At 46.9% G+C, this 27,032-nt stretch overlaps 1 protein-coding gene across 8 annotated transcripts in view; it reads right to left on the reverse strand.

Moving 5' to 3' along the window:
• The window catches only part of LPP (LIM domain containing preferred translocation partner in lipoma), a 323,633-nt gene that overhangs the window by 272,146 nt on the left and 24,455 nt on the right, over positions 1-27,032 (reverse strand). For 2 of the 8 annotated variants that reach the window (XR_014226710.1, XR_014226711.1), the window contains exon 4: positions 22,793-23,841. The exons of the other annotated variants lie outside the window; for them this stretch is intronic. The gene's annotated coding sequence lies outside the window, so the exon portion shown is untranslated. Of the gene's footprint in view, positions 1-22,792; positions 23,842-27,032 lie in introns of those variants that run through there. 8 annotated transcript variants of the gene reach the window in all.

Here is a 27,032-nt window from a genome sequence, read left to right on the forward strand (position 1 = left end):
GCCAGCCAAAAGCATTTTACACTGTTTGCTTTCATAAGCGCAGAAACTGAAGCCAGACTGTGCCAACTCTTTGCAATTCCCCTCGCTGGAGGGTACAAAGGACTTCAACAGAACTGCACTTGAAGCTGTGTCTGCAAAAATACCACAGTTAAGGTGACAAGTCCCCAGCAGCCACACTACTGTCTTCACCAGGTCCAGGGCAGGTTTGGTACCTTAAAGAAAACCAAAATCTCCTTTCTTTTTACTCTGAAGTTTCCAGTATTTCAAAAACATTTAAATTAAAACTAACAAGCCCCACAATACACTTTCTCAAACACCGGAGCACTTTCTAAATGCCAAGGTGACTGCAACCAGAAGTCACCATGGCTTAACAAATCTGGGTGACGTGACTTCTTCATGGTTTCAGTTAAAGGGCTTTGCCTTGCCTTTTCAGCAGGCTGGGAGCACACATGGCCAACACAACACAGTCACTGTTCAGCTGTGAGAATGAACCACCTCCAGGCAGCCTCCCAGCCCCACCATGGGAAGCATTAAATCCCCTGCTTTGCAGACAGGAGAAACGGAAGCTAAAAAACAAACTGCCACCGAAGAAACCCAAAACCAACCACACACAAAACAACAAAACCCCCCAGAAAGGTATAGAAAAAAAATACCAACACAAGACATGAAGTTCAGAGCTGCACTGCCCCCACACGCTCACTCCTGGATGGAAAAGAAGGGGATAGTTGAAGGATGTGGGATGATGGCTTCACCAGGTACAGCCTGGCAGGAGGTAAACAGGCTGTGGCTTAGGGAAAGTGCAGGAAGGACTGAGGAAGTGCCAGCCACCAAGGAAGGTTCTGTGGCCATACGACATGGCAAAAAAAGGCAAAAGAAAATCAGATGATTCAGATCCTGTGCTTAGAAATACATGCTACGTTTTTTCTCTAACATGGGAAAGATTCCTCCTCTCACCCCAGATTTGCAATCTTCCACATCACAGGCCTTTGACTGCAAGTAATGTTCATTCCTGCACAGGCAGATGGGGACCAACGCTATAGCTGATGCCAAGCTGGACTGCTCCTCCTCTTAAAAAACTGCTTCCAGCTCCAGTCGAAGGATCCCCATGTGCTCAGATGGCCAAAATCAGGCAAGTGCTGAGCACTGCCTTTACCTAAAGGGTTCACTAACATCTGAAAGAATTATAGTGGGCCATCTACATATTCTCCTCAAAGGTATTTGGTTCAAAACCAGTTCTCCCTCACCTCCTCTGACATATGCCCATATTTCTCCATTAATAGTTGAGGTGCTGGTGGCACCTTGAGCAGCTTCCAGAGCTTCAATGTATCAGTGAAATAACCCACTGCATCTCAGGGTGGAAACAACATCAGAACCAGTAGCTCTCATGAACTACAATAGCTCTAAAACTTCCATTAAAAAGTTACTGGAATTTATTGGGTTAAACATGCAACTATATCAAAATCACAAAGGACTTAAACTTTGTACCTATACAATACAAGAACAAGTTCATTACAAATGTCATCTACAATAAACTATAACTGCTGTTCCAGAGAAGGAAATCTGGGCGCTTACAGTGAGTTGTCAGGGAGACAAAGTACTAAAGTCAAGGAAAGAAGTCTGGTTTGACCCTTCTTCCAGCCTATCACAGACACATGCTCCCAAGATCCCAAGCCTTTCCCCTTTAAATGACAAACCAATCACCCTTCTAGGGTGACACCACAAGCTTTGGGTGTTGTTCCCATTTTAGCATGTGCAAGCGTTGAGGTACCAAGGTGACCTGTGAGCTGCCCTGTCTCAGAGAGACCAGGCACTGCTGAACAACAGTTCTCCATAGTTCAAAGCTGGCTCTTTCCAGTTTCTGCCAATTTCCTTGATTCCTAAAAGGTAGTCTATGACCCTTAGATTGACAAGTCCACTTTTGTAATAAAAACATAATGGTCACTTGCTGCAAAGAAACATGATCAGTCCAGCTAGGAGATGTCAGCATGGCACAAACAAGCCTTCAGCACCACATCATACATGGAGCTGAAAGCCCCGAGAGCCTGTCCTCCTGTTTCTGAAGTACCATTTGTATTAACTGGATTTTATACATTAACTGAGAACTTTCCTCAGTAAAAGGGGGTCATTCAGGCACATTCACAGGAGCAAACCTCCTGTTTAGGGTGACCTAAAGTTGGAAGGTTTTGCTCTAGCCAATACTGGAGAGAAGACTTGATCAGAAAAGCACCCAACATCACTGCTGGTCTTGGCAAGGCTGGATTAACTAAAGTAAGGACTAGAAAGAAGATCTGCCCAGTCTGGAGGCCAGGGGTCCAAAAGGCAAGCCAAAAAGTAACTTGTTCCCTTTCCTAACAGACTGTGTTTTCAGCTGGAAGTCGCTTGGCAGCCTTCCTGCCAGAGGATGCTGCAGGTCAAGACAAGGGTTCATTCCCAGTCAGGCCGACTGGGGACACAAAACACAAGAACAGACACTGCTTTGCAAACATGGGCTGGAACACCAGGAGAACTGCATCTGCCAGGCTGTCCTCAGACAGCAAGGGATGCTGCTGGTCAGGACTGCCGTGCCCCAGGAAGCACCGACCCGCTCAAGAGCAAGGATGGGGTACAGTACCAAGGCACAAACAGGGGTAGCCAAAGCAAGTCTTCAGGCACCCAGCTGCACCACACCTGCCTCATGAACACCTTGGGTTCCTTGCTTCTGTGAAAATCAAGAGCAGTGGCATTCTGTAACAAAAACGTCCCTTAAACTCCTTATTAAAGGTAATTTCCTCTCCCACCCCTTTTCATTAGCAACACTCAAGCATTCATCAAATGATCCTGTTACTTCCAGGAAAAGCATTAGTCTTCTTACTAAGAACCTATATATTAGCACTGTCTGTTGTTATAACCATAAAAAGTTGTACTAAAAAATCAATTGAGACGCACAGTTCTCAGTTGAGAATAGAAGCTTACCTTAAATAAACCTATCACACTGGGAAACCCCTAAGTGCTTGGGGAACAGTGCTCATATGGGGAAAAGATATAGCAGTAACCACATCACTTTTCCCTTCGAGGCAGTAGCTTTCCACTTAAATTTTATACAATGCACTTGCTTATTGTTCTTATTACACAACATTGCATTCAATTCAAATCCATGCTGCAAGTATCCCACTCATAGCAAAGAGACTTCAGAAAGGAAAAAAACTTCTATTACAGGAAAGCAGTCTATAGTAGCTCATTACACAGCACCAATTTCAGGCAGGCTGTCATTCTGATCACACCAGACAGCATTTTGACTCCACCAGTATCCTTCAGTGAAACACGCCTGGTACAGCATTATTCTTGATGCACAGAGTCCTCTTGAAATGCATGGTACAAATTCTCTGTCATTTCAAAAGGACTGTGTTGCTCAGAGCGCTTCACCTCTTCACACCATCCTTTCCAATAACGTGCAAAGCAGTAAGGCCAAAACAGGCCATTCTTTAAGGCAAGAATTAAAAATAAATAAATCAGCACTTTCCTTGGGAAGGAGCTACAGAGTAGGGCTGTGAATCCCAACTCAGGAGAGCCTTATGCGTCATTCCAGATCTAGGCCAACTCAGAAAAATCACTTAAGCTCCTGATTAACTGTAATATGTGCTCACGTTGCTTTGACTTCCGTAGGACTTAAGCATATACTTACGTGCTCTCCTGCACAGAAATACTCTCTTAAACCAGATCTTGCTTTGTAGGGTTGCTACACACACACACACATGTGCAGCTCATGCCCCCAAGAAGGCTCTGGCTGCAAATCAGACTGCCTGAATTTTGCCTAACTATGGACCAATGTGTTTCACCCAGAGCTTTAAGTAAAGCTGAAGTTTGGAAGTGCTTTATCTCAGACAGGAACTTTGTGAAGGCTCAGCTCTCAGTTTTACACTTGGTAAGTGATGTTAAGGCTCATGAGAGACTGTAACACACTGGAGCTGCAGATGTTTCCAAGAGGAGAAAATCTCCCTAGACCCAGTTCTGTCTGCTCTAAATCACACTATGGACCAACCATGGGCTGTGAACGCACAGCCGAGACCAGGAGGACCTTTCACTAGTCCCTTCTGAACCACCACTTCTCCTGGTGGGGTTATGTGTCAAAACACCACAAAGTTTTGTCCCCATGACAAGAGACATACAGACTTACAACCAAGAAGTCTCTCAGCATCAAATGGGACACTGGGTTTCAACACCTCTCCATGTTACCTGTGAGGAAAACAGCAATTTCCCCTCAGCCTTCCACCACACAACCTCACTGGGCATGGGCAACTGCTAAACTATCCTGAACCTGCCCTATTATCAAGGAGCTCTTGTGTTTCAAAAAAAGCCAAAAAAAAAAAGCCAAAAAAAAAAGCCCCTTTGCCCGACCCCTCCCCTCACCAGCTACTCTCTTGCTATTAGAGTTAATTGCAAGCACATCGTTCCTACAGCATGGCTGATAGGAAAGAACTCCTGCTACGCAGGGGCTTGGTTTTCCCATCTTGCCTATTCTCAAGGCAGTGCAATAAATTATTATTATTATATATGTTGGCTTTGCAAATGACTGAAGCATCCTGAGTGCCTGCATGGGGGCATGCTGTTTCTCAGCATGATCTGAAATAGCCAAGATATTAAAATCCCACAAAGAACTGAGTTTCTAATGGAAAAATTGATGTGCCAGATGTTGACACTGATGACTACTGTGATAGCCTGGGGCAGAGCCCAAACCCCTCTAGGTCAGACGGCCTCACCATTCCCTGTTCCTCAATGACCCACATTACAGTTCAGCTGCTCCCACATCCAGCCACCCCTGAGGTTACTCACCCAAAAGAGGGGTGCACAGTATCCTTTCCAAGCCCTGGACCTTCCTTTACATTAATCAGTGCTCTCTTTCAATGGCTATCCAACCCAAACAAGGGATCAAGCTCTTCAGCACTGAAGACAGCACAGGAGAGGGAGCACTTCATAGCAAGACATCAAATGGCACATCCAGGTTTGCCAGTCCAATGGCTCAACCCAACCCTCCATTTGGGGAAGCCCCAACTGAACAAAACTCAGCTCAGCAGTGCAAGACAACTGTATTTTACCTCTTGAAATCCTTCTCTTTCTTATAGATGCCACACAGTAAAAGTATTACAATGAGAAAACTCTGCAGATACAAGATACCAAGGTTTTAAGATCAAGCCCTTTGCCAGGAATCAGGAGAGGTTCAGGACAGCAAACCACACACTCCCAGCACACCTACAACTTCTCCGTGCCCGAGATTGGTGTCTGGTTCAAACCCACACCAGCCTTCAAAACTACTTCTCCCCAAAGTGGCGGAACAGGCTCCAGAAACAGTGGAGATGCCTGATCCTCCTGCTTTGTGCAAAAAGCCAGGACCAAAGGTATTGCTTACCCAGGCAGCTGTGAGGAGGGCACTGAGCAACATTGTGCCCTACAGCAACTTCAGGGCTTTTCCCCCCATTCTGGGACGTCCAGCACACTGTGCAAGGGGATTCTGCACCTCCAGAAGCCCAGGGGCTCACGGAGCTGAGAAGTCTCAACATGCACTCCCACACAGAGGGGAACAGGTTTGAACTGGAGGGTCTCTGTGGAAGTCATGCACTGAATATGAAATGTACAGTAATGTCGAGCCTTGTTCCAGCTGAAGGCTAAGTGCCTGTCTTCCCCTCTCATAACCCACAGATGTCAAAATATCTGCTGATCAGACAAATTACAGAAACAGAGACCACACAGTGACTGCAGGGAGGAGAGCCACTGCTGCAGGCCTGCCCCAAGGAAGTACAGCATCCCAACATATAAAACAGAACACCGTCTAAAAGCGCAAAGAAAATAGGAAAGTTTACTGCCTGTCATTTAAATATGGATTTCTATTACAGAAACACACCAGGAGCCTGCCTGCCCTCCTCCCTCAGCCCCTGCAGGGAAACACATCATCTTCTTCCAAAGGTGACAACAGATCAAATAAAAACAGGAGTGACAAAGAGACAGAAGGAGAGGAGTTGCAGGATGCTGCAACTTCTCACTTCAAAGCAATAAACTCTTTCTACCATCAAGCTTATTTGAGTATCAACAAAGGGTAAGACTTGAGAAAAACACAGGTAGTTTCAGTATCTACACTCATGTCGAGTCCCTTGCCAACCTTTTCAGTATGTCAAAAAAATATTTTTAAAACCCCAGTGGTTTTCAGTAGTTTTTTCTCCCATGGTTGCTGTGAGAAAGTCTTGCAGAAACCATGGTAGAAATCCAACACTTTAAAACACAAACATGATTGCATACATCTATTTAGCATGAAGCACAACTCCAAAAATGTTTTTCCCCAAATTATAGTGTGAAATTTCAATAGAAAGGAATACATTTCTTTGAAGTCAGTGCTGTCCTTTCAAGCTGACCTTCAGTCACCTGAATCACATGCCCAAGACCACCAACAGGATGCAATTTCCATCTCCAAAGCTTTGGTCTTATAGGATTTATTGTTTAAGCTGCAAGGGAAGCATGTTACATACTGCTGACAGTGCATTTGCGCATGTGAACAAAGATGGGGGTGAGGTGAGATTAGGACAAGCTCGAGGCAATTAGCTCAGTGGGTTATTTATTTCATGACAGCACAGATTAAAAGGGCTGACTGTCCCTTTGGCCTTACAAGCACTCATGTGAGTTATCAGGCATGTTTTATTGGAGGGAAAGGGAAGAGATGTTATCATCCAGGCAAATATCTCAAGAAACAGTTGAGTATTTGATGGACAGCACTCTGCATGTGGTTACCATGAAACCTCCCAGGATACCCAAATGCCTTACAAAGAAATGCTCTTTTTAAGCCTTACTGGGGTGGGTGGGCTGGATCAGTCCCAGCTGAGAGGCAAATATGCTGAGTCAGAGGGATCAACTGTCCAGCCCAGGATATCACAACCTTCAGGCAGGGCCAGCCTTGCTTAGTATGCTCCAGTTCAGCAGCAACACCTACAACTGAAGCCTCCCAGTCCCAACTGGTGCAGATAAGCACCCTGCTCATGCCCTTTCCTGCTGGACCAGGCTTCACTGAGGCTCTCGAGGGATTGAGTAGCAGATTTAGTAGTAAAAACCAGACGGCCTCATTCCTACTGACCCATTCGCACCGTAACATATTTCTCATTTCCGAGTGACTGGCTGTTCTCTCTCAGTCCTGGTTAACATTATTTGTGTTTTAATGCTTTCTAGGAACCATTCCAGCTTTACATCACAACAAATACCACCGGGTAGGGGAAACACTTCATCTGGCTGGCCTTGTTTTTGGTACTTCACTTTAGGAACTGGTCCAAGCAGTCAGTCAGAGAAACAGCAGTGCCTGCCCCACGGCCAGAGCTCTCCCCACATACACTCAGCCCAACTGGGGATGTTGCCTGGAAGTTTGAAGGTGGCTTTCATCAAGACTGAATTCTGGAGCTCCTCCAGAAATCCTCCAAGGAGCATGAACAAGCCAAATAAAGAGAAATCCACAAAAGCTTGAGATCAAAGGACTCTTTGGGCTCTTTTTCTTTGCAGCCACTTCGGGTATTTCCCATTTTCTTCCTCTCAGTCTCACCAGCAGCATGTGTTTCTGCAGCCATCACTGCCAGAGGAAGTGCCCAACTGAGGCTGAGCAACTGCTGTACAACACCCAGGAGGAGGATTTTGTCACCACTTCATGCTAAGAGCTTGCAGTGAACTGTTCAGTGACACCCACCTCAAAACCTGAGCCACCTCTTTACAGGCCATTACTCCTACCAAGCTTTTAAACCCCACTTGTTGTCCCTTCCTTCCCATCCTCAGGTCCAGCTTATGAAACTCATGCTTTACAGCAGCCAGAATGACTTTCAGGTGTGCCTCCTGCCGGAGGAAGAGCTGTTCACCCAGAGTAAGGTTCTGTTCCAGTCCAGGCTGGTTATGGAAGACTTTTCGGAGTGCTGTTTCTCTTTTCAGCACTCACCCTGCTCAGGTCAGGAGGAGGCAGGTACGAAAGGTGAGCCCACAAGGCACATCCCACCATGGAGGTCTGGGAGCTGCTACTTGCCAATGCAAGTTTGCTCTGAAGCTCAAAGCAGGGAATCCTGTCACCAGTTCAGCCCAGGGAAGGGAGAGGGGGACTCAGTGTTACAACACATTAATTATTTACCCACAGATTTTCTCAGGAACTTGTAACCCACACCCAACATCTCAGGAGCACATCTGCAGGGTGCAGGCAACAAGGAAATCAGGGAGGGAAGAGAAAGGGATGCCTTAAGTCAGCAGGAAAGTGTAAAGAGCTTGAAGCCAGGGTCATTCTTGACAGAATGACCCAGTTATGCAACTGAGAGGAAAAGGAGGATAAAAACCACAAAGGAAGGCTGAACACTGTTAGGTTCCCAAAATACAGAAAGCACAGATAACTGGCACAACTGACCACAAGAATTACATTAAAATACATATTACACAGCACCCACCAGGATTAAAAAAAATCCTCAAGAAACTTACTGTACATCTTCCCAGCAAACCCACACAGTGCCACCGAGCAGCAGAGAGAATCTGAGCTCCAGGCAGCACCTGGAGGTCTACCATAGATTTATTCTCAGGGAGAATTCCATTTATCTCCCACCACCAAGTAACAATGCTTGTGCATGATAATTTTTAGTCAACATTTCAGTGTTTTGGAGTGGAGGGAGCTTTGTGTTGTACTATTCTTCATACATCAAAAAGGTACTAGAAAGCTTGAAAGTTCAGATCCTGGAAAGGCCTGTGGGTTTTATGGGAGGCAGGGGTTCTTTCTACATTTTCTCCCCCCATGCAAAAACATTTCCCATTTTCCACCCAGGCAATAATTTTGAACTCTGCACAGCAACCACCTCTGCTCCAATAGAGATGGTTAGAAGTGCTCTGACAGGCTTCCATCCCCCCTGGAAGTGTCCAAGGCCAGGTTGGGTGGGACTCTGAGGAGCCTGGTCTAGTGGAAGGCATTCCTGTCCATGGCAGGGAGGTTGGAACTGGATGATTTCTAAAGTCCCTTTCCACCCAAACCATTCAAAGATTCAAGGATTAGCAATGCCCTCCTTCCAGACTCCAAATTAATCTTCTGCTCACATTAGCTTTCATTTTTTTCCAACAAATTAATCATTACTCCTCATATATTACTAACCAGTGCACTGAATCAGGTCGTCTGGCTTTTGGGAGGAGCACCACCTGGTTTGCACAACAGAACCACTGACTGTGCCACATCCAGCCCCAGCACACTGCTCCCCTCCACTCCTTCCTGGGCCAGTCCAGCTCCTAAGCACTGTTTTTGTGCAGGTCCCACAATCCCACCCACACACAGGGTAGTAAATGCTTGCTTTGAGTTTTTGGTCGGTTGTTTTTTCTCTTTAACCAAGTGACATTTTTCAAACCAGATGACTTTTTCCACTTTAAATGTTACCAAGGGGGGGGGGGGGGGGGGGGAGAGAGAAATGGTGAGGAAACCAATCAGTTCATCTTTCTCCTCTAGTGTGATGCAACACTGCCCTTACTCTTACACAGCAGCAGCACTTCTCAAATGTATTTTTCAACAAAATGTTTAAATGCTGCAGAGAAATTACTTCCCTTCCCCTTCAGACCTGCTCTGCCTCTTTCCTAAAAGGAGAAAAAAAAAACCAGGGGGAGCACACTAGAGGTGACACACTGCTTGTGTGAGACCAGCAACAAGCCCTGCTGCAGCACTCAGGTGTGGCAGAGGGATGAGGAAGCTTTGCCACTGATCCAGCATTCTCTCTGACCTGAATGCCAACACACAAGTGGGCAATTAGCCCAGTTACAGATCTCACACCATTTGGCTCCACTTTCTCCTGGGAAACGTCAGATGGGATGGATGCAAACACCTCACCAAAGAAGCAATGGCAGTTGGCCACACTAAAGGGGAGGCAGGAGGGGTTACACAGCACCATGGCAAAGCAAAATCCAAATTCAGCATTCTGCAGGGACAGGCCATTAACACAAGCCCAGGTTCTGCAGACGAGCATCAGCCACCCCCCTCCAGCACCACCTGCTCCCCTGGCCAGGAGCTCCATGAGGGTTTCTCACTGCCCAAGAGGCCCATGACCGCTGGCAATGTCACACTGCCCACCCAGAAAGGCAACACTGAAATCCACCCCTATTTTCCATGAGCTAAGCAAAACAGCTTAAATATTACCCAGCACTGCCAGCCCTTGTGATGGGGAAATGCTTTTGCGATCAGGGGGACATCTTTATTTAAATGGCATCTGTATGGCAGGTGCCATCAGCTTTGTCACCCAATCCATTTGTGTCAAACCCTTACGCAACCAGTGCAAATAAGCCCCGTCGCTCACCCAGCCTGCTCACACAAAAGGACCATGTGCCAAGCACACTGACCCCTCAATTAAAATCACCATCATCCAGCTTTTTATAGAAAACAGCTGATCTCCTAAGGACTCTGCCACCATAACACAAATTGCAAAACTTTCAGGGCCAGCCACATGGCTTGGGATCTACCCGCCCAGGTAGGCAGCGACTTCAGAACGCAAAAGGCTCACAGAAAATATGCCCAATGCAAATCACTTTATTTCTGGAAGAACAGAATTTCCCCCCCCCCTCCATGTTTTAGCTTACTCCACCTTCCAAAATAGCCTGAACTTAGTCAAGAAAGGCATGTTCATTTTGGAATGAGGCTGCATGCACACAAAGCGCTCACAGAAGAGCTGTGGCAGAACAACTTGTTCCTCAATAGCTATTCTGAACCACGTCTCAGCAACAGATCCAGAGTACATCTCTGTAAACGAGACATGTTGATCTGACAACCTGGTTGAAGTGGTGGGTAGAAACTTAAAACTTTTACAAAAGCATGAGCTCTCACTGACAACTCCCTTAAAGTAAGGGCACGTCGATCCAAGAAAAAAAAAAAAAAAAAACCAGACATCATTCACTTCTTTTCTAGAGACCTGCTTTGCATCTTCAAGTGTTCAGAAGTCATCAGTCCAGCCCCAGAGTTGATAAAACCAGCTTAAAAAACAATACAATAAAAATTAATGTGTTTAAAGTTTACTTCCTGTTTGAGAAAAGAAAGTTCTTTTTCTGAAGCATTGCTACACAACCACAAGGCCTAGAACCTTATGCTTATTTCAAATGAAAGACAAGATACTAATGGAAATTACAGATTTAAGGGAGCAGGGGCTGTAAAGGACTTGATTTATAGCAGAACTTAAAACAAGGCCACAATCAATAGAAATCACTGAACATCCTGAACCTTAAAGCTAAGACACTGAGTATCTCAAAACTCCATTTTGCTTGTGATTATTATTTGTGATTGCAAGATCCCAGATCAAAAAGTGCTTCAGAAGAATGACCTTTATCCTCACTGCTTTTACACAGCCTGAACACTGCTTTTCTGAATGGGAAATTTTTTTGACATAGTGTGTTAGTATTTTTCTTTTCCGCTTTTGTTTCCGCCATTCAAAATTTCACTCAGCATTACAAGTACTAGTTAATGCAATGCCTTTCCACGTGCTCTGTTTCACTGTCAGGCTCTCAGTATCCAGGGCTCCAGCAAAGTGAGAAAATCTTTCGGAAGCGACATTTAAACAAAATAAACTGCAGAATTTTTCCCCCAAAAGGTTTCACAGGCTTAGGGTTTTATACAATAATATGTTTTTACAAAAGATATTCAGGATCCAGTTTAAATCGGTGTCTTGTTTCAGCCACCCTGCCTAAAACATGCACTTATTTCCTTTACAGCAACGTGAATTTGTTCACCGTGGCCAACTCATACCACATCCCTATTAGATGCATATATATATACAGGCATGTGCTGTCTCATCTAAGCTGACCATGACCAACACAAGGCTCATTCAGCCAGGAGGAGGGTTCCTAAGGCGTTATCTGCACCCGGAGTGGTTTAGTGTTACTGGGCTGAAAGGAAACAGAGAGAGATATCCTGTTTATAGGCTGTAGAGCCCGACGGATAAACAAGTGCACCTCAGTTAAAGGCAGAGTGGGGCAGGGGGAGGGGAACAAAAGAGCAGAAAGCGAGACTCGGCGGGTGCGAGGATACCGACATGCCAGCCGGGCAGGATGCCGGCAGCCCGGCCCAAGGCTGCCCCGTGCGCCGGGGGCTGCAGAATGTACAGAATGTGCCGCCCCGCCGGCGCTGCCGACCCTCCGCGCCCGGGCCCGGCTCGTCTTTCACCCCAGCGCTGGGCCACTTCCTGGCACTCGGTGAGGCGACACCGGAGATGTTTTACCACCCCCTCCTCTCTGCTCTCCCAACGCACGCCCACACCCCCGAGGCTTTCTGTGCATTTTGTGTTTCATCTGCCAGCTGGGCACGCTCGGGGCTTTTGCAATGCCGGAGTGCGAAGGGTGGTGAGCAGTGTCACTCATTCTCTGCTGGCCACCTGGGGAACCCGATAGCCTTCCCTTGGCGTCTGCTGCTGGCCACGGGCAGAGGTGGACCCTGGGCTGGATGGACACGGTCTGAACCAACCCAGTGTCACTTCTGTAAGCCCCATCGCCAGCTACAGCAAGGAGGAGACAGCCCCAAGACATGTTCCTCCCATTCCTCTTCTGTCAGGAAAACACCAAAGTCCATCACCAGGTTAGAAGGAGGTACCAGACTTACTCTCATTTGAATTATCACTTGTTTACATTGGCGTGGCGCGAGGGAGAGGGTCTGGGCCAGAACTGTGGGTTGGATGCAAGAAACAGGAGATCTATAGAAAAACCCTACAAACAGCTCTCTGCTTCTGACATTGTTCTGTCCAGCATTAAAGCGATAGAAAAATGTGAAGCTCTGCCTTGGTCCAGACCCAAGAGACCCTTGTGCCTCTAGCAGGTGTAAACCCACAGTACTCCTCTCCTGGACTGCCCTTGACCAGGGAGCAGAAACCCTCTGGCTGTTCAACACCTGCCAAGGCACCAATGTTGTGACCATGGTGACTCCCTAGGCCAGTCCCATGGAGCTCCAGGCTACCTCCAGCCTCTGCAGCAAACCTTCTCCAAATAACACCTCAACTCCGCAAAGAGCCGGCAGACAGGGACGTCTGGCTGCCGTTGACAACACCCTACTAAACAAGAGGCAGACTGGGCAGGGAACATGGAAGACCTCATGGGCTCAGACAAATAAGCCCTACAGGGACTCCTCCTACCTGGCCAATCTTCACATGAAGCATCTAACCCCACTTTCCACACCTTTGCTGCTCCACTGATCATTTTTCCACCCTCACTAGTGAACATGGGAAATGAACCCACATCCAAAGCCTCCATCTTCACCCAGCACAGAAAGGAAAGTTTTGGCACCCCTGCTCCAAGTTACAGGACTAGCATCCCATGCCAGCTCCCAGTGGAAGATTTTGAACAGAGCACTGACACCTCACAGGGTAACCCAAAACAAGAGACCCAGGTCAAGACTCAGATGTGACTTCTCGCATCTGTTTCCTTTTTGGTTTTTACTGCCTTATTTTCTCTACAGGTCCAGAAACTCTCTACAAGGGAGGGACAAACCTCAACATGTTCTCCAGCTCTTCTAGTCTGAAAGACTCCACCCAAATCCTGTCCCAAGCATGAGCAAGGGAGAATTACCCCTGTGTGTACAAGCAGAGCCTGGATGCCAGCATTCACCCTCTGAGCACTTCCACCACAATGTGGCTGGCACAGCCAATGCTTCACAACCACCATGAAAACACCACAGTTCTGCAAGGACACACAAGAACAGGACTTGCTCACACTCTGACAGGTCCTGGGGATGAGATAGTGCTGCCAGGTCCTCATCTGATGAATTGAGGCCTGGGAAACCTGAGAACTATTCCCAAAAGAAAGTCCTGAGCATGTAATTTCTCACTTGTTTCCTATCCTACTCTTTGTCTCGTGCAACAGAGACACCTCTGACTCATACCAGGTTTCCGCAGGGCCTGACACAACAGGTCGACAGACTCTCCTTGAAATCAAACAACAGCAAGCATGAGGTGACTGTGTTTTGCCCAACACGGACCCAAATTCAAGACAGTCCTCAGAGGCACAACTCCAAGGTAAACAAATGTTGATGAACCCTTTCTCATCAGCTCCATGTAGTTCTGATGCCTTTATTTTGCCTTCCTTCCAGCTGGAAAGAAAGTTCATTGAGAATGAAAGCTAGTGACTCGCAGTGAGCAGTGACAGATGCTGCCTGCCTGTATGTGTGAAAAAACTGACAGGCAGAAATAACACACCTCGCATGTCTTGTGGTGGCAGTGAAGCAATAAATATTCTAATAGACTACTAAGGCTCATAGTAATAATGCTGAGCTCTCTTTACAGAAGCCACTCCCCATGCCAGATGACATCGGCCATGGTATAGATGCTCCTGGAACAGGGAGATATTTTTAAATCTCTCAACGTGGCACAAAACTGTGAGTGCATCAGCCAAAATACCAGCCATCACAGCGTTTATATATAGCCTTGCACATACTGTCTATAGATGGGAACACAGACAGATCCATGGTATCTAGCAGCATTACAAACAGACATTCTTCTGCTGGTCTTCGGTACATGAGAAGAAACTTCCTATCCAGCAGCTCTGCCCGTGTCATCCCACCCCGTGCAGGTCTCCATCGGCTTCTGCTCCTCAAGTGTGTTAAGTGCTGCATCTCAATTCTCATCATCAGAAGCCTATCCCTCCACTTCCCACGTGTCTTCTCTTCTATAGGGCAGTGCAGGTGACAGGGTGTCCCCACACCTCTGAGCACCCCTCTGTACACACACCTTCCAAACCAGAACCCATGGGCCCCAAAACTTCCTCTGTGCTGTGACAGGTCCTGAGAAGGGGTTAGAAAATCTTCAAGGCAGTCCAGTTCACTCAGGGACACCTCTGACACGCACAAACTCTAGGCATGGTTCCTATCACAGGCAGGAATACAGAGGTGCTAGTGGGAAAAGAATTTGCAAGCTCCAAACTAGCAACAGGTCCCCATGGAGCACCTGTAATCACTTCCCAGGAGCTCTGTGGGCACCCTAGTTACTGCAGGGGAAAAGGAAAAAAAATAGTTTTACAAAGTGGCTTCAGGTCCTACAATACATTCTCTCATGAGTATGAAATGTGCATCAGCATTTCACAGAGAGCACTGCAGCCGTCAGACCCAGGGTGATGTTTAAGCTCTTGATACAGTTATCTGCCTAATAATAACCCCAAAGAGCACTCCTTGCCTGGCTGCCTGCCAGACCACATGCAGCCTCTCTGCCCTTTCTGCCTTTTCTTTTTTTTTTTTTAGTTTTTTAAACTTTGTCAGACATGGAAACGTTGACTAAGAAATTCAGCCTCTTCTGTGAAACAGATTGGCTGAGACTTCTTTGTTGTTGCGGAAAGCATGACTTGGGTGCCGGGGAAGGGAGACAAAGGGGAAAACTCGCATATTTTGCCTTCACGTGTGCTTTATTTTCTCCTCTGGCAGGAAACAGTGAGAAAGACTGACCCAGCTGCTGTCAGCTGCGTTGGAAGTGATTGTATCAGCTCCACCTGCTTAATGTGGGTATTCAAGACTGCAAGGACAATGATTTGAGACAAATCAGCAGTGACTGGTGTGTTCTCGAGGGACAAATGCTACACTGGTGCATGACACAAGTGATCCACAACAGTGGGACAATGGTGTCAAGGCTGGGGGTAGGAAGGAAAGTGGGAGAGAGGGATAAACATCTCCGCCTGTTTTTCTAGGGAAAAAGAGACATTACAAGGGGAGCCGGGCTTGTTCAAACATTTCAGAGTTTGCTCTACATTGTTTCCAGCACTCAGAAGCAACAAATGAACTGCACCAAGAAATCCAGCAGCTACAGCTCAGGGAGGAACATCGCGTCCATGTCAGGCTTTCAAAGCCTTATAAACTGCAAGGAGTTCGACATGGTTTCTTTGTGCTCAGAGAATAACAGCCTTGAAAAAACAGGCTGTGAGGTGCCACACTTTGCCATCCACATCTGCAGTGGATCTGGCCCCTTGTATTACTGAGCTCAGGTGTGGTGTGGCCCCACTGAAGCAGGTCCTGCAGACCACTCCTCAAGGCTAGCTACCTGTCAAAGTAACAAAGGAGCCTCCAACGAGCACATGGACAACAGCACAAGCTGAAGCAACTGCTGCTGAAGCACGAGAGAGGCACTTCAATGGTGGTTTTAAAAGGAAAAGATAAAAAGAAAAAAGGGAAAAAGCATACCTTTGCAAGCTCCAGCACAAGAAGAAAGCCCCAGGTCACTGCTGTAGCTAATGAGAAGGGCGACAGTGGTGCTCAGCAAGACTGTTCAAAACATCCTCATGGCTTTTTTTTTTTTTTAAATCAAGTGAAATACACACAAACAGCATAATGTCCACAGCAGGCTGCTGCTTTGACATCCGTACAGCCAGTAAGACCCTGTGAAGTTTTAATGGGCAGGTCAAGCCTACAAAGACTGCTACCACCCTCTCCTGCCTCCACACCATACTCCATTCCCCAGTGGTTTTACTCTGAGAACTTCACAAGCTTTCACCAGAGTTGCTGCTCAGAGAGCAGCCTGCTCGCAGACAAAGCACACACAGCTCCAACAGGAGAGAAGCCCCTTAGCTCATTCTGCATCGTATTCCTCCGGGATCCAAGTAAATAACAACATCTCACAAAAACAAACGACACCAGGCACGGGACCCTTGTGACCCACATGGGTGAGTTTTCACAAGAATTTACCACTTTTACCTCCACACAGTCAGAGAAGTGGAAGCAAGCCAGGAAAGAAGGGAGGCATCGCCCTTCGCAAACACCTAACGAGCCCAACCGAAAACATGGAGCCCAGCTCCTTTGGAGACATCCCCCTGCACACCCTGGCAAGGCAGGCGGCTGGAGATGAAAAAGACCCACCAGGAAAGCTCTTCCTAGGAGCTGATATTTCAGCTATTAAAGAAGTTTCTATTTAAACAGACATTAATTGCATATGCTCAGGAATTTCTCAGCTTTACCACTTAAAAAACACCCAAAGCCACTTTGAGGCTTTTCCTTTTTTCTCTCCCGCCTTTGTTTGCTCTGTAAACACATTTGTGTGTGCCCTGGATCCTGTAACATTCTGCTGCAGTGACAGCAGCTCCAAAGCAGAGCAGCAGCTACCCACACATCTCACCAGGAACTGCTGAATGTCCTGGGTCCTGCCCCTGCCATCACAGCACACCACGATGCAGAACCCCATGCAGCCCAGCTCCTGGCAGGACCTTCTCCCAGCGCAGGATGGAGCAGAAGATGCCATTGGTGCCATTTGTACCCACAGATAACATTATCAGGAGTGCATGCTCATGAACTCAGCCTGCTCCCTTCACAGGCTGAAACTCCCCCAACAAAACCCTACCTGTTAGCAGTGGGGTTTGTTTATTAAAGCACTGTTGCAAGTTTACCTGCAGATCAAGGCCTTGATTGTGGCGGGTGGAAGATGTGAAATAACTGCAAATACTCTGTAGCCTTTTGAAGAGGCCGCTGAGGTCAGCCCAGTGATACTTCCCATCCCATGCCAGGCAAGAGTGGGAGAGAGCCTCTGTGCCCAAACACAATCATGGCCAACTGCTACAGTAGGGCTGCCCGTAAAGCTGCTCATGAAGATGCCAGGAAGAAGGACAGGACAAATGGAATCAGGAAACTTGGATTAATTCTTTGCCTTACCGTATATGTACTTACATGTGCAGTAAGTGTTATATACACCTGGCAGCATCTGTGCAGCTTTGGGCAAAAAAGCTTTGGCCCTTCCTGGTCAGTAAACAGGCAGTAAAATCATTGCCCTAAACACACCTGGAGGCATGAGAACACCCAGCAGCTCCACCTCCACCCCTTCACTGCACACAGCAGACTTCAGCACGGGCATACCAGTAAAAGGCTCTCCAGCCCGAGGGAGCAATTGGTGGCACTGGCCCAGAGGGGCTGCTTGCTGATAGCCCATAATACTTTCTATTATGTCCCTTCATATTGCCTTACGTCTCGAACATCTGTTGGCCTCCCACCCCAAGCGGAAGGCTGGGAGTGACTCCTCTTGTCAAACAGGTCTGCTCCATGCCTCGAGCAACACAAAATCTCCTGAGAGCAGCCAGGAATCTCTTTCCCCTCTGAAATCAGGTCACCTCCACTGTGCTCAGCCTCAGCCCACCCAGAAAGTAAGGTCTGAACCAAAACTCAGACACCCTTTGGCTGGGCTGGCCATGCCACCACCACTACGCCCAGCAAAGCAGCCTCTGCAGCACCTCACAGAAGGGGGGTAGGAGAGGGGAGTCATTTTTGGCAATGAAAATGTAATGGAACATTTTGTATCAATCGATTGTGGGATGAGTCATGTTTAGAGCGACTCGCCTCCTCCTCCCCTCACTTCCCCACCCCCAAATTATGGACTGCAAGAAATGAGCAGAGATAATGGGCAATTTCAGATGTTCTGAACTCGGGTTTCTCTCCTGCTGGAACAGCATGCCATGACAGTAGATGGACTGAGCTCCAGAGATGTCCTACATGTTCCTATGCCTTATACTGGCTACAGAAGAATTGTGTCTAACTAATGGGCAATTAGGAAAGAACTAGAAGGATGGGGGACTACTTTGTAGAGGAAATGAGGAGTCAGAAGGAAGATCTGAAAAGGCTCAGCAGTAAAAAAAGACAAAAAATAGATGGGGATCAGACACAAGCCCCAGAAAAAGATAAGCAAGCTGGAGGTACATCTCTACATATGCACACACACAAATCTCTGATTTGCTGAGTCTCGAGAGGACTAACTCATTCTGAGGGTATAAAGCAGAAGATGACAAGCTGCTCATGCACTTGCCTATTAATGTTCAGCAGTGGGACACAGACAGGATGTGACCACCCAGCACCCCACCACATGGGGCATTCAAGCCTGGCAAAGAGATCTTCCAGCACTGGACTCCAGCCAGGACCAGTACACTCCATTCAGAGAAGAAACTGGTACTTCATATCCTGGGAGATGACTAATTGCAGTAGCTGAGTTATGGCATAGCTTTTAACACACAACGAAGAAACATTAAGGTCATCTTGACTCTCATCTACACCATCCCCTCCCACAGCAGACTCGCTGCTCTTTTTTTCCTCCTACTCCTTTTCTCACTTTCTACCCTCCCCTTCAACATTCTTTCCTTTCAGGTCTTCTCACCTCCCTCCATACCCATCTACCTTCCTCTCTCTATCCACTCCACCAGCACTTGAAACATCCTTCTCATCACCCACAACTCCCACTGCAAAAGCCCTTCTCTTCCAGGAATCTGCTTTATCTGGAGTTTGATCTCCAGCAATTACCTGTGCTAACCCTTCCACAGACCTCAAGTGCACATTTGTCTGCCTTGCTCTGCAGAATCTTTAGGACAAGGATTTTCATCTTCCCCACTTGTAAAGCACAGGATACATTTACCGGGTGAGTAAAAGATAAATAAGCCATCTCAGCATTTCAGGGTAGCTCAGTGGTGTTTGCCTTCCCTCCACTGCAAACTAATCTACCTGTAAGACTTTTTCTTCCTTATCTCTGTTACAAGGTTATCACTTGAATTTATGAGCATTTTTCAAAAAAAGTTGAGACAGGGAGGTGGGGAAACAAAGGGCCTTTACAAGCCCAGTTCAACCTCAGCTCAAACCCTGAGATGTAGAGAAGCTTGTGGGAGCACCACAGGGAGAGACCACAGCCAGAAATAACTCACTGGGATTATTTCAAGCCCCACATGTCTCATTTCCAGCCAGTCTTCAGTAGGTTTTTGGACAAGCAGACACACATGGCTATTTGCTCAGGGAGCAATTACCAAATCTACATCCAATTCCACCAGCTGAGTGTGTATCTGCCTTTGGAAGGATGCTGGGAAAGAGGTGCATAGGTTGTTAAAATGGAAAGCTGGGGTAAGGAAAAAGAAATTACAAAGGAAAGATTACCCACAACACACAGGGCATCCAGAGGTGACTAAGAGGCAGCCTGGGCTTCAGTGAATAAAAACATCAAAACAGGGAAAGCAAAACCTTCCTCCCATGTCAGAGCCCATGCATGGAACTGGGCTGGCTGTTTGGCAACCACGCCCATTCGCGATGGCGGATTTGCATAACACGTGAAGCACTTCCCAGGAATGAAGGTGATAAAATGCTCATTCAATTAAAATAAGAGGGCAAAAGTATTTGCTAGAGAGTTCACTGAGTTGAAATAACAAACCAGCTTTTAGCATCATGAGAACCTAAGTTGTCTGGGGTTTCTGCTCTCTGGCTCCCTGCATTCCTCACCTACATGAGGACGTCACTCCAGTCACTTCAACACATCCATCCCCAGTGCCCTCCCAGCTTTCAGAAATATTTCACTGGGAACATGCTCAAAAGTCACGTCCTTCTCCTACAGCCTTAACAAGGTTATCTGATGCAGCTTTCTGACACTTGCACATCTCGGCGGAGAATTAGCTGATAACTAACAAAGCACTTCGGGAAGCACACGTGTCAGGAAGCCTAAGTGATAACACCAGTGTGCTGTGAGAAACCTCATCCAGACCCTCGGGAAAAATTACAGTTTTTCTTACTGGTTTCATCTGAACTCACCAGCTACCCTCAAGACTGCACAGCAAACAGGAATGCCTCCAAGCAAATAACAGCGGGGGCATTCAAACCCCCTGTGATTAGACATGGTCACCAAATCAGCAACAAGAAACACACTGAAAATTAGGAACAAAAGTCAAACAATCATCTAGAAAACAACAGGAGACCATGTAAGAACACCAAGCCAACAAGCACCCATTCCTTCACACGGAATGCACCTTCCTGCATAGCTGCATTTCACCCCATAGAGATGGAAGAGCTGGTGCTTAATGCTGACCCTGGAGACTTGCCCAAGTTTTTACATTGCTCAGCACCCTGTGCATAAAAGGGCAGCAGTGGTGACACTCCTGGTGAACTCCTGCTGGCCAAGCTGTCTGGCAGGTATAGCTAAAAAAGCTGGGTTTGGAAAATATTGCCTTTTATAGCTTATCTCAGTGCAGACAGCTGCCTCACACCTCTAGAAATAGCAGGATTTAACAGCCATGTTTGCAGGGACAGATTTTAAAGGTTCCATCTTCTAAGAAACAACCTACACATTCAGAAACAGGAGGCCAGATTTGTTTTGATACTGGAACCCCCTTCCATATGCTAAGCATACCCACGGATTTGCAAAAACCCTGCTCTGAAAACGGGATGTTCATTCAGCAACAGGCAACAAGGAACTTGCGTTCGCCTTCCTATAGAGTCTGCTCCCAGCACAATCAGCAGTGAAGCAGCACATGATTAGGCTGATAGTGCCTTTTGCTGAAAATAGTTGGCAAATAGTGGCAGAGGAGAGCATTAAACGCTGGAAAAACAAGACTAATAACTTAAGTACAAATACCCCACAGGCAAAGCCAATCAGCACCTCTCTGTTGTTCCTCTTAAGATGGAGCAAGCCAGGATCAGATCACAAAGCATTGTTATGATTTGTTCAAGGTGATAAGGACTGAGCCACGGGATTCACTCCTGGACCAGTCCCACAGCTGCAAACCCCAGTCCCAAGAGTCTGAAAGAGGTTCTTCAGCCTCCTCAACTCTATCATGCTTGTGAGTGCAACAGTGATAATGTTGTTTTCCTATCTTTTAGCAATAACAAGCTTTTTTAGATAAAAAGCACTAAATTCCCATGTGCTGATGCTAAGGTTGTAAATGGCTCTGAATCTAACAGGCTCTGAATCTAAAATCTTGCAAAATTTCCATGGTACCACCTTTTACTAGCAATAGTTGGAGCATGTGACTACAGCATCTTCCTCATCAAGAAATTTTTAAACTTTTTTTTTTTTTAAAACTGAATGAAGGGGTACTAAAGACAACAACCTGCTGTGAAATGACCAAAATTCCTATGCAAACAACTCATTAGCAGTGTTCAAATGCAATTTAAATGACTAGTTGTTAAAGTGTTCCTCAATTTCATGGTAAGTTTCCAAGCAAAATTACATGCTATGTACTATTTAATTGATTGTTTTCTACTTCTTAACATCCATTTATTCCCTCCTCCTGTCCTTTTCTTAATTTCAAGGGATGATAACAATTTTTCAGGGAAGAAAGGGGAACAGCAAATGAGTTGAAGAGGGGTCTACCTGAAGAACAAGGCTGTAGGAGTGAAGTGGCTGCCAAAAACAGGCAGCTTCACCAGAACTCATCCCTCTGATATTTTTGCAGTAGGGGTGTGAGAGAGCACAGCACAAGGATTCTTTTCCTCTCCACCACAGGCAGCCAGGCTTCTGAAACCTGATATTTCTTTAAAACATTGTCCTCCCCCACCAGGACAAGCAGTAAGCACAGTTAACTATTCGAGGACATCAGTAAAGCAACAAGAGCAACCCGTTTCCTCCTTCTGGGCACGTTAGTCCTTGAACCAACACGCTCACTGGAGGAAAACAAGTTGTTCTCATTTGGAGATCTCATCCCAAATGCAAATACCTAACCCACAGGAGCAAAGTCCCCCCCCAAAGCTGACTGAAGAATTAGGCTGTGAGTGAGAACTCCTGCTGTGTGACCAGCTGGTACAGGAGGACGTGTATGATAAAGCTAATAACAACAGACATTTCTTAAAAGCCTGCACTCCACTCAGATCCCAGGAAAGAGCAGCCATACAATTAGGCGAGGTGCCATCTGGAAATTTTTGAGCTAATGATACGTGTTGGGACCATGTCCCACACTAGCAACATAGATCAACTTTATGAAATACTCAATGCCTCTTGGTCTACCTTTAAGCAACTGATGCAGAAATATTTTGTGCTCAGAAAAGCATGACTTTATTAGAATAAGAGAGATGGGTTTAACAGCATCACTGCCTGAGGCTGCAAAGCACCCACCTGTCTGCAGGAGCTGAGCACAAACCATCACATGAAATACAGAGATTTGCACTTTTCCCAAATCTGCCACACAGTGCCCTAAGTTCTATGCCTGCACATCAGAATAACACCACTTTCCTCAGACTTCAGGCACAGTTTAGTACTTAAGGGATCTGAAACCTTTGCCCAAAGAAACACAAAGTGTAAGATGTGCAGAGGTTTGTAACCTTCACCCCTTCCTTGCCCACATGTGCTAGTCCTGTGCTGTCTGGGGCAGCTTCTCTTACCTGCTGTGGGGCACATACACCCAACCCTTAGTGCATACTGAACTCCCTCAGAGCACTCAAATCACAGTGCTGCTGTAACCCCTCTGCCAACTATGCAGTGCCAGCCCTGGATTGATCAGGGCAACAGCTGAGATGAAGAATGGGCTGTGAACCAAGCCTCCTTACATGGGAGCTAAAGCAAGTCCTTTGTGTTTAACACATCATTAGAAGAGACTGAGAGAAGCTTAAGAAAGGCAGGCATGGAGTTCTCTGAGCACTCCTGAGAGCCAATGCCATGCAAGGCTTCTCAGGCTGAAGTGTTTATTAGGTGCCAGGCTAGAGGAGAGGGGGAAAAAAAAAAAAATTTAGACAGCTGTATTAATTTACAGGTCAGCCCTTAATGGCTCTGTTCCTGGAGCAGGAGAAAATCCTTTGTGGATCCTGGATAGCATCAGTGTCACTGAATCTGCTCAGGTCCTGGAGAAACACCAGACAGAGAGCCCTGGCAGCCTGCAGTCCCAGCCACGGGCATCACCTCGTCCTCCACAGCTCCCCCAGCTCTGCCAGCACCCACCAGCAAAGGGGGGCACAGGCAGCACGTGGGGAGCTCATTCTTCACAGTCTGTCCAGCTCTCAAGTCACATCCTCGCAGTGGTGAGATGTTGCACAGAGAAGGATCAGCACATGAACATTAAGAGTCACAAAGCGCTTTCCCAGACGTGCAGATTAGCCCTGCCCGGAGCGCTGGGTTACGGCACCCAGGCACTGCTCATCCTTGTCTTCCAACAAACAGCAGCAGGAAAGGGAGGAAACTGCGAGGGGAACAGAATATCATCATTTCCAGTCCCACCGTGCTGTTCCCAAAACACCAAGCTCAGCCACAAGCAGCTGGTGCAGCCTGGATGTGCCACATCCACGTGCCACCAGAAGCACGGCCATCACATGGGGCCACGTGTGCACACACAGAGGCAAAGCACAGCACACAAGGAGCAACACAGACCATCATCCCACTGCCAGAATTCCACAGGTTGGCACCACCATGCATGACAGAGGATGAGTGGCTGCTGGGGGAGTCGCTGGGCTGAGGTTTCAGGTGCTGTGACAGCTCCATACATGTGCCCAGTGCCCTGTTTCCTAACCCATCACCTCCCCTGCCCATTCAGGCTGGGCACTCTTTAGGACAGCAGTTCTTTCCTTTGCACCAAGCTCAGCCCAGCCAGGCTCTGACCCCAAAAGCCGCAGTAATCCAATCAGCCTTTTGAAACAACAAGGATTAAAATGCAGCTGAACTCTACAAACCCCCAGCATGTCCCAGCCACAGAAAAGGCTCCAGCAGTTCTTCGCCACTTTTTGTGGCCAAGTGCTTTTTATTGCACATCCATCCTCATGCAAACTAAGCCAACTATCTTTCCCTTTCAGAACAATCCAGACAGTTTTGTACCTCAAGAACCTGCTGCAAATCCACATCTCTGGAAAAACCAAATCTCACATAGAGTATTAAGCCCTATTTAAAGGGGCAAATGAAAATCGACAAGAGGTTTAACTTTCTAACAAAGGTCTTAAGTCTAAGAGAGAGTATGAAGCAACAGGTCTGAAGAAGCCTAAAAATACCAGCTAGCTGAGAAGGTACAAGGATTACTAACCAGCAGTGGGAACTATAAAAGGGTTTTCACCAGTGCCCCTTCCAAAGTAAAACGACGAAGTGCAGCGCTTTCCATTTGAGGTGCAGGACTGGCTGCTCAATGACCCCCAGAGCAGTGTTAAAAGCACTCTGTACGTGTTACATGCTCCAAATGACAAGAGGAATTCAGGATGGTGGATCTCTGCTCCAGATTCCCCAGCACGGTTTTAGCTGCCATGAATAAAACAGGAAGCAGAGCATCTCCCAGGTTCCCCCCACACCCCTGACTGTCTGGATGAACTGCAGCTTCCTTTCAGGAAACAGAAAGGAAAGAGCAGGAGGGGCAGGGGGAGGGGAAAAAAGAAAAAAAGCAGCCAGCTACAATACCAGACCGATTAAAAACTTAACACTAAGGAAAAATACAGAACAACACAAAAAACCACTGAAACTTTATCCAGTTACAGTAGCTAAACTTCAACTAACAGAACAGAGTTAAATATTAACATTTGAGAGAAAAAACATCCATGTATTATGCAGTCCTTTAACATACTCTCTTGCTTAAGAGACAAAAATCATACGTAAACTATGTTTTCCTTGCTGACCACATGAATACATCCTCATTTAACTCTACAGTGCTCTGCTGCCTTGCTGCACTAACCAGTGAAACTAAAAGGAAAAGCATGACTGAATGGGAGCTGGCTTAAATTATCTTTATACCTACTCCTGAAGAAACATTTTGCCTTTGAGACCAATCCACTAAGCCAACTTTCCCTGCTACAGAAGGTTTCATTGGGTCTCTCGCTGTTGATCCACAAGCCTGCCTCCACCAGCAATGCACACACTTTGATGAAATCCATCTGACAAAACAAAACAACAAAAAAATCCCAAGTTGCTTGCTATAACAGCAATGATGCACTTACCAGCATTCAGGCAAGCTCCTTTGCTAACATGCTTCCCTCTCGAGCACATCAAATTTGGAACAAGGTCCAGGAGCAAGAGAGAACTGAAAACTGACCACAACAAGCTTCCAAAACAAGAAAGGGGGGGATGAAAAAAAAAAAAACCTTACTACAGGAATTCAAATCCTGCTTCCACCAGACCCTGAGTCACCTCCCCTCCCTTGCAATAGATCAGAGCAATGGGTAAACATTTCCAAATATGGAGATCAAAACTCCAAAGGATGTCAAAAAAAAAAAAAAAAATCACCCTTCTCTCCCTGGCTTTGGCACAGGGATGACTTGCCCCTCTGGAGCATGAGCACATTGCCTTTGCTGACCTACACACAGCCTGGACATAGGGCCACACATAATCATCTTCAACTGTGCTTTGGAGGCTCCTGGCATGGTGGGTGTCACTGCATCTCTGTCCCCTACTACAGATGCACAGGAAGATTCCATGGGAGCAACTCCAGGAGTTGTTGATGCTCAAGGCCTGCAACAAACCTCTCTCTCATCCCTCAACTCACCAGCAGAAAACCTCCTAGAACTACTTTTTGGAGTGTTCTTTGAAGGCAAGTAAGCAAATTCAGGCTGTGGTTATAGCAACACCAACTCGGCCCAGAAAAGGCAGGCTCAGCCATCAGTCACACCACATCCCACACTGGCTGCTCACCTGGCACAGGGAAGCTCCCCTGACCTGGCTCATCAAGTTAGCGCTTTCTAAAGAGCATGTATTTGAACTTGTGTTACAGAAAAACCCACAAAAACAAAAGACAGCTCTGCAGAAGGGCACAGACTGAATCGACAAGACAAGATATCCCTGCAGGTACAAGGAGCCCCAGGATGGCAGCACCCATCAATCCCTGCTGGCACACACAGGGCTGTATCCCCACCCCTGGAAAAGGGACTTGAGTGTCAATGCTCAAGCCCACAAACCAAATTTAAGAGGCAGAACAGTTTTCTTAGAGGGCACAAGTATCCCTGCAGAGTTTGCATGCACACCAAAGCAACATCCCCATTCCAGCACTCCCACAAGCATCAGTCCTCAGCTGCAAAGGCTGACCTACAGGCAGCAAGAGCTGACTCTGCCTGCCAGCGTGGGACAGCAGGCTCCTGGTAGCTGCAGCCATGGCTCCAGGAGCAGGCAGCCTCTCAGGAATGTGCAAAGCAGGACATTCTCAAGGCAAACAGGCTGCCCAGGCAAGGCAATCCAACCAGACCAGAGTGATTCCCCAGCACCACCCACAAGATGCTATTGAATTTATAGGGAAGGAATTCCAGAGCTGACTCTGCCCATGTATGGCCAAAACAAACTGTAAAAAAGCGACATTATAGTACATCTGGCTTTCACTGGTACTGAAGCACAGGGTTCGGGAGGAGCCGAAATCCTGCAGTGACACAGGCTCTGCAATTACCTCCAGGAACTGAGCAGTGGTCGGGGCCT

Source organism: Coloeus monedula (assembly GCF_965178545.1).
Source record: "Coloeus monedula genome assembly, chromosome: 10".
In the NCBI taxonomy this organism is placed as follows: Eukaryota; Metazoa; Chordata; class Aves; order Passeriformes; family Corvidae; genus Coloeus; species Coloeus monedula.